This window comes from Hordeum vulgare, chromosome 2H (assembly GCF_904849725.1).
Source record: "Hordeum vulgare subsp. vulgare chromosome 2H, MorexV3_pseudomolecules_assembly, whole genome shotgun sequence".
Lineage (NCBI taxonomy): Eukaryota > Viridiplantae > Streptophyta > Magnoliopsida > Poales > Poaceae > Hordeum > Hordeum vulgare.
In genome coordinates this window covers 495,675,080-495,684,198 of record NC_058519.1, presented here as the reverse complement: position 1 = coordinate 495,684,198, position 9,119 = coordinate 495,675,080, and the positions used below count along the sequence as shown (strand labels likewise).

At 39.1% G+C, this 9,119-nt stretch overlaps 1 non-coding gene across 1 annotated transcript; it reads left to right on the top strand.

Annotated features, from left to right (window-relative positions):
- The first annotated feature begins 6,629 nt into the window (after positions 1–6,629).
- LOC123433715 lies at positions 6,630–6,711 on the top strand. The gene has a single exon (XR_006625043.1). It is a non-coding gene; the product is annotated as a small nucleolar RNA R12 (small nucleolar RNA).
- Positions 6,712–9,119: the final 2,408 nt, after the last annotated feature.

The window sequence follows — 9,119 nt, the reverse complement described above, 5'->3', positions numbered from 1 at the left end:
ATTTTATGTCCTAAGACGATGCCTTCATTAACCATGAAGTGGCACTTCGCCCAATTCAAGACAAGATTGGTATCTTTACATCTCTGCAAAAATCGATCAAGGTTGCTGAGGCAATCATCAAAAGAAGACCCGTAAACGGAGAAGTAATCCATTAAAACCTCAAAAATCTTTTCACAAAAGTCAGAGAATATAGCCATCATACATCTTTGAAAGGTAGCAGGTGCATTACATAAGCCAAAAGGCATACGTTTGTAAGAAAAGGTACCAAAAGGGCAGGTAAAGTGGTTTTCTCCTGATCAGATTGTGCAACAGTTATTTGGGAGAAACAAGAATAACCATCTAGAAAGCAGAAGTGTGTGTGTTTAGATAGTCTTTCTAGAATTTGGTCGATAAAAGGCAAAGTGTAATGATCTTTCCTAGTGGCTTTATTCAATTTCCTTAAATCAATCACCATCCTATAGCCAATAATAATCCTCTGTGGGATCAATTCATCTTTATCATTAGGGACAACAGTAATACCTCCCTTCTTAGGGACGCAATGCACCGGACTTACCCAATCACTACGAACAACAGGATAGATAATACCTGCTTCCAAGACCTTTAGTATTTCTTTTCTTACTACCTCTTTCATCTTAGGATTTAATCTCCGTTGATGATCAGCAACTGGTTTGGGATCATGATCGGTTTTAATTGTGTGCTGGCATAAAGTGGGACTAATGCCCTTAAGATCATCAAGAGTATATCCAATAGCAGCACGGTGCTTCCTCCGAGTTTTCAATAATTTCTTTTCTTCATGCTCTGAAAGGCTAGCACTAATAATAACAGTATATATCTATTTTTCATCAAGATAAGCATACTTAAGACTATCAGGTAACTGCTTAAGTTCAAACACAGGATCACCCTTTGGTGGGGGTGGATCTCCAAGCAGTTCAACAGACAAATTATTCTTAAGGATAGGATGTTGTTCAAAGCTAACTCTATCTATCTCATTCCTTTCATCCATATGCATATCATTCTCATGCTCAAGCAAATATTTCTCTAAAGGATTAGTAGGAGGCACATCAATAGAAGCTAGAGCAATAATTTCATCCTTACTAGACAACTCTTTTTCATGAGGTTGTCTACCAAACTTGGAGAAATTAAACTCATGTGACACACCTTCAAAGCCAACAGTGACAGTTTGCTTCTCACAGTCAATATGAGCATTGACAGTATTGAGGAAAGGTGTGCCAAATATGATGGGACAAAAGCTATCTCATGTGGTAGCAAGAACGAGGAATTCAGCAGGATACTTAGTTTTACCACACAAGACTTCAACATCTCTAACAATTCCCAAAGGGGAGATAGTATCTCTATTGGCAAGCTGAATAGTGATATCAATAGGTTCCATCTCAATAGGTGCAATCTCATCTTTGATTTCATCATACAAGGATTGAGGTATTGCACTAACACTAGCACCCACATCACATAAACCATGCTAACAATGATCTCCTATCTTAACAGAAACAACAGGCGTGCCAACAACATGCCTATGTTTGTCTCTAGCGTGTGGTTTAGCAATTCTAGCAGCATCTTCACAGAAGTGAATATCATGGCCATCAACATTGTCGGATAGGAGATCTTTGATAATAGCAATGCTAGGTTCAAATCTAATTTGCTCATGGGGTGTAGGTGTTCTAATTTAGCCCCGACGTATCACAGTTGAAGCTTTAGAATGATCCTTTATTCTAACAGGGAAAGGTGGTTTCTCAATGTAAGCACTAGGAACAATAGGATCATTATAAGCAATGACTTTCTCTTCAACTGGATTGGGTTTAGCTACATTGACTTCTAATAGAGGATGATATTTAAACCACTTCTCTTTAGGGAGATCAATATGAGCAGCAAATGATTCACACAATGAAGCTACTATCTGAGAGTCAAGTCCATATTTAGCGCTAAAATCACAAAAAGTATTTGTTTCAACAAAGGATTTAACGCAATCAAACTTGAGATTCATACCTGACTCCTTACCTTCATCAAACTCCCAATATTCAGAGTTGCGTTTAATTCTTTCCAATAAATTCCATTTGAAGTCAATATCTCTCTTCATAAAAGAACATGTACAAGAAGTGTCAAGCATGGTGCGATTATCATGAGAAAGCCGAGCATAAAAGTTCTGAATGATAATTTCTCTCAAGAGCTCATGGTTGGGGCATGAATATAACATTGATTTAAGCCTCCCCCAAGCTTGAGCGATACTTTCTCTATCACGAGGCCAAAAATTATAGATATAATTCCAATCAAGATGTACCAAATGCATAGGATAAAACTTTTGGTGAAATTCCAATTTCAATCGGTTGTAGTTCCATGATCCAGTATCATCACATAGCCTATACCATGTCAATGCTTTATCCCCCAAAGATAAGGGAAATACCTTCTTCTTGACCTCATCCTCGGGCAAACCTGAAATCTTAAATAAACCACAATCTTCATCTACATAGATTAGATGCAAGTCGGGCTGTGATGTTCCATCTCGTGTAAAAGGATTAGCCAACAGTTTCTCTAGCATACCCGAAGGAATTTCATAACAAGTATTTTCAGTAGGTGCTGCAGGTTGAGGAGCAACTCCTTGTGCTTCCGTTCGAGGTGAAGATACCCCGAACAAGCTCCTCAAAGGATTAGTTTCCATAGTGACAAGTGACAATAAATTTCAGCACACTATATAAATGTTTCCTTACCAAATTCCACTTACCAAAGGTGCTTCACTCCCCGGTAACGGCGCCAGAAAAGAGTCTTGATGACCCACGAGTGTAGGGGATATAGAGTAGTACTTTCAATAAGTAAGAGTTTCGAACCCAACGAGGAGCAGAAGGATCTGACAAGTGGTTTTCAGCAAGGTATTCTCTGCAAGCATTGAAATTATCGGTAACAGATAATTGTGTGGTAAGATGATTCGTAGCAAGTAGAAAGTAACAAAGGTGCAGCAAGATGGTCCAATCCCTTTTGTAGCAAGGGACAAGCCTGGACAAACTCTTATAGGAGGTGAAGCGCTCCGGAGGACACATGGGAATTTCTGTCAAGCTAGTTTTCATCAAGTTCATATGATTCACGTTCGCTACTTTGATATTTTAATATGTGGGTGGACCGGTGCCACTACAAGAAATATGCTCATACATGACATTTTTTAAGACGTCGTTGATGAATTCGTCATAAATCTATGACGATTTCATCCGAGATTGTCGTAAACCGTTTGAGGGGATCAAATCTACATATAAATTACGACGATGTGAGTCAAAAACGTCGCAACCGCATAAGATGAGTTCGTCATAAGTTTTATAACGAGTATAAAAATGTCATAACATGTTCACTAAAAAAATGTTAATCCATGATGGATTAATGATGACATTATCGAAAGGCATCATAGATTAATCAAAATATGTGAAGATTCTATAATTTCAATCACAACGAACTGATTTCATAGGAAACCGAAATAGGGCCCACTGGCAGCCACCCACGAGCAAAAAAATGAAGTCCAAAACTAGCTGATGCAATGTGCACGGAGAAGAAAAATTTGAAGTAACTTACGTGGGGAGACCAAATTTTTAGTGCGAGCCCATAAGTCCACAAGCCCACACCCGGGCACCTCTATCCCGAAACCCTAGCAAGTCAGTGGAGTCGCCTCCATCTCTCCCAATCATTCCCAATCACCCCGTCCAATCCCGATCCACAAGTTCCAGCCGCCACCGTCCCCTCTTAGGCGCCTTCTCATGTCATCTCGACGCCGGTGAGGCATCCGTCCTGGCTCCTCCCATCACCGTCTCCACTTCCACGATGGCGCCCTATTCCTTGCTCTGTTTTCTACTCCTCCTCGATTTGATGTGGTTTTCAGGTGGTAGGCACCGGCAGCGAGTGACTCACCAGAGACAGGGACCTCCTAACCCTAGGAGGCTCGCTGGAGACATATCCATAGTAGCGCCGGCAAAAGCTCAAGAAGGGTCGACTACACAGCAACGTAAGTCTCTGTTTCCCTGACTTATGTTTCTTATTTAATTGATACAAGTTCACCTACCAGATGGCAGGCCATCGCGGCGGCTAGATCCGTGCCAGGACAGGATCTGCGTGTGGAGACTGGAGGCCCACACCATGGAGGGAGGAGACCCACGCCGTGGAGCTGCTCATCAAGGAGAGGCCCGACCCATTCCTTTCCCTTTCCTAGTGAGTGCTCGTCAAGGTCCCAACTGGATATGATTTTGATATCTGGGTGGGATGCTTTTATTGCAGAGTAGAACTTGTGGTAATTCTCTACAAATGCAGACAAGAGAAAACTCATAGATATAAAAAATGCAGCTTCAATACTTGTTTTCCTGTATTGCCATCCATGAAGAAAATGTATAGAAACCAAGAGATATATAAATTAACATTTATAGTAGTGCATTGAGCATTCCTGATTTCCCATAGAAATATAATTAAGCTGAAAGGGCTCTGGGTGTCCCATTGCTGCAAGAACTGAACCCCATGAAGTCCCAGGGTCTCCCCTCGCAAAGTCAATACTGTCAACAACATCCTGCAAGAGTTAATAAATTCAAATAACAACGATTTCCAACAAATGGAACCAAGTACAGTGAAGAAACATCCCTTACTCTCACAATCCTGATTAAGATCATTATGCATGGCATCCTTCACCTAGGCATGTAAGAAATACGTATTCCACATCGACTTTTGATATATATTTAGTCATTTCCCAAATATTCATGCTAGACTGTAGCCTAGACATTCGAATTTGTAGTAACAGATAGAATATTGACCAAGTGTTTGTTCAATTACGCATCCAAAGACAGTAATTAGCAATGTGCACTTTCTTCCTAGAAAAACATTGCGTAAGCACACATATATGCTTACATTTAGTAGATTCCATTCTGGCACTCACCCTAGGGATTCCATTTCTGAATCCTAAGTGACAATATTATGTCTGTATTTAATTTTCTGTTCTACTTGGTTCTCTACTGAGATAGATTTTAAAATAAATGGATGGTCCATTTATCGCCTTTCCTTACTATTGGTCATTGGAGAATAAATTCATTAAAGAGAGTAAATAGGCAATCGTAATTTTTTATTTTGTTAGTTTAATGCTCACAAAACAAGAAAACCTAGTAAGGGAGGAATAGATACATACCATGGCAAGTGAAAAAAATGACCTGTAACTATATCCCAGAACATACCTTTACAAAAGCAGCTATTGTGGCAGATGGTACTTGTTCATATCGGCTAGCCCCTGCCACAATGAAAAGAATTGATCACATCACTAGATTAGCAAACATTTTTTTTACTTCTTAGACATAGTAATTACCATCATTGACCACCCAAACTAGGCAAGCACCAAGGTCTTCTGCTAACTACAGTAATAAAATAACAAATCTTAGCTTAAGACTGTTTGCAATTGTCTGACGATTTCCAGATCTAAGTCAAGCAGTAGGTTTTTTTACTCACTTGAAGGAACTCAAAGAATCCAAGTCCATCATCAGTGCAGTTGGCCCAAACATCATTAAAATGACCAGGTCTCTCCTCCTAGGGTCCAACAGTTTCACTCCAGCGAAATGCATTTAACAGATAGTTTCCCATGACATAGTTTCCACCTAAAACATGTAATCAGGATACTGTCAATCTCCAGAAATCAGTGTTTAATTATAACCAAGCTTTAATCTTCTGTTACAAAATCTTTTTTATCAGAGCTAAGAGCTTACCTATACTGACTATTAGTTGCCACTGAATCATGTTGTTCGGCACACAACTTCTTTATACACTTTGTGTTACATAATCTACCAACCACAGCTACATATACTGAGAAAAGATCTAATGATTGTTTGAAACCTCAAAAACACCTAATTGCCAATAGCCTGTTTGGTATGCTGCAAGAGCATTTGAAGCAAGAAAATGAAAAAATCTTTCTACAGTAACTTTTAATTGTGTAGCAAATCATGTTCATGCAGTTTGTTACGCCAAACCCATAAACCATGTGTGAAGAAGTTTTGTGTCAAACAAGATGATTCAGTGGCAACTAATAGCATCGGTTGCTTATAATTTTACAAGTACTGTACCTTGTAAAATATTTCTTTACAGAGTGGGGATTTCCTTTCCTGATGCGATTTCATTTGATATGCTAGCCTTCCTCTTTCTCACGCAGGTGCACACACATGTGGGTCAGCCATCACAAGGGGCAAGTCTGACAGACCAGCAGCACCATGCACACATTCAAGACCAGTAGCTGTCGATGCCTTGGAAGGTCCAGTCCACCTCTCTCAACTCTCTGTTTGGTCCCGTCTGGTCCTAGGCTACATCAGTTTTGTGAGGGAAACCACAAAATCAAGAACTTCTGCTCCTCGAGATTTCGGTTTTTTGATGCTTTTGTGTGTGTTTTCTGTTGGCAAAATCAAAAACTGACATTGTGACGATGATTTGGCATGCGGATGCGGAATAACACCACCCTAGTACGTAGTCTACATTCCAATGAACATCCTCTTATGCAATCTTTGTTTTTTTCCTTGCTATGTAGTATGGTTGTCGCACCTCATTTAATTTATGGTAAACTACACTTAATTGTTCCAGCGCGGGGCATTTTATTTTGTTTTTCTTTTGTTTTGGCTTGGATGGCGAGGGTGAAGAAGAAAATCATTCGGATTCCCATTGATTTGTAAAAAAACATGAAAAAATCGGTTGCCGGTTTCCTCTTGTTGTCTTTAATTGTGTTGCCGATCTGGTTCTTCGACTAGTACTGGGTTATTGCTGTCTACATTCATATGCGGATGCTTTTATTTTTAGATTATTTTTAGCCATATGCTTAGTGTGCGGGCTGGCGAATAAGATCCTTCTCCGGCAATTGTTGTTCCTTTGTGGATGGAATGTTGATGTTTTTGTTCTTTTGTGCATGGATAACAGTATTTGGGGCCTGGCTTAATTATGAAAGAGTTTTTGTTTGCATAAATTGTTACTGGGCCAGTCCGTGTACTTTCAAGAATCTCACACTTTGTAATCGGTTGTGACTGTCAAATTGTTTACCGTTATTGCAAATGAAGCTAGCTCTGTATAAAATGGCTTTGGGTTGTAAAAAGTTCCACTGTAAAGAATGCTTATTCCACTCTAAATCGAATAAAAAAAATCTGACGGGACTGCACATATATATTACACTGAATCTGACCATAAGCCCAGCAAGAAATTAAATATAGGATGTGCTTTTGAATCGCTAATGACCCAAGTTTGCAAATAGACTATGGTCTTTTGATCTCTCAGCTTATTGCAGTAATGTTATTCCTTCTTATTTTCATTTTCTGGTTACTTATAAAGTTTGTTTTTCTCCGTGGAACTAATCAAAGATAACATCCTTCCATATTTTTATTAGGGGAGGAAGTGGAAGGACTACTTGATGGACTCAATCGTGCTCTCAGGTTTCTCTCTCTCTCTCTCTCTCTCGGTTCTGATCCATTTTTCTGAGCTCATGCTAATATTTTTGTTTTTGCTTTTGTTTGCTTGCTTGCTTCCCTTTGCTGTCTAATTGCAGGTCTAATTTATGTATAAGACATGTTTAGAACCTTTGAGCATGATGGCTAAAGAAACTAAGTAAATACATATATTTAGTAAAGGTTGTATAGATATTAATGTCTAGCTCTATAAGCATAATTTAGTAAGATATTAATGGCTAGCTCTATAAGCAAAATAATCATCTCTTTTTAGTGATGTCTATTGTTTGAATTAACACAAATGATGGAATTATTATCACTATAGCCTCCACGTTTGAGTTGTACAATATGTCTTACTTAGTGTCACATGTTGAACCCACTTACTAGCCTGTACCTGGTTCCTTTTTTAGAGAAAATATACCTGATTCTATACTTGGCTTGTACAACATTGTCATGAGACCAAATAAAGCTGATGACAGACTGAGTTAGAATGCTGCACAAGTTTATCATCATCACTCTAGCTAGACAGTTCAAATGGAGGTTCTTAATTCTCTATGGTGGTGTTTAGGGTTCTGGTTTGTACACTTGATAGGACTTGTATAGTTTATGTTCATCGATTCAAACTATTGCTTGAATATTAGTTTCCATATCTGCCTTGCCATTTTGCATGTGTTCAACTATTCCTCTTCTGTTAATTCTTATCCTGAGATCCGTTGCCTTGCACCACACTAATGTTTCATCCTTGCACCACACTAATGTTTGAATGAATTATGAATTGCAGGAGAAGGCTTCCTACTTTACCAATGCTGAGAAGTTCAAGGTCGGGTACATGGTGCGTACATGGATTAGAAGACCAACAGCAGGGGAGGGGGTCTGAAGTATTTGGATGGTTGCTGTTGTTGGTAGAAATGGTAGAAAGACTTTTAAGCGGCAACTGTTGCTGGTAGAAATGGTAGCTCTAGTCCCATGTAGTGTAGTTCACGTGCTTGGCCTTCCGTATGTTGCTTCATTTTTATGTTAATTAAGTTTGTCAAATGTACCTACTGTCGTGTCATGGCTTGTTTGAATTTCGTCTTTGTTTCACTTTGTTGCTGGAAAAAATATAAATGAAACCAAGTTCTGGAACAAAAAGTTGCTGAATTCAAAAATGAAAAAAGGCCAAAACTGAAATTGGACCAAATGTATTTGGGCATTAAAAGGCCAGGGCCCAAATTATAATGACAACAAAAAATTGGAAAAAATAATTAGAAGTGTCTGTAAATAGGCTAAGGCCCAAAAAGAAGCCCAACAAGAAAAGACTCAAAAAAATAAAACCAGCCCATCTAATCAATTGAAATGGGTTGGGCTGATTTCAACCATGATGTTTTGATTTCGTCATAATTTTGCCACGTAGGACTACCACGTAGGACTGGGTTTGATTGTCAACGATGATTTAGGATCTCGTAAAGGTTACGACAATCCAGGAATCGTCGTAAAAGTTACGACGATTTCGATCAAAACGTCGCCGCTGTTCATTTGTGACGCTCCGTTTTCGACGCTTGGTTTTTCGTCGTGAGATCGTCGGAAATTATAAACCGTGACGATGTAGCGATGAAAAAATAGTGTCGTGTATTAGCTTATTCCTTGTAGTGTGCTTGGGTGCTGCCCTTACTTGGACAAACATCCCACTTATGATTAACCCCTCTC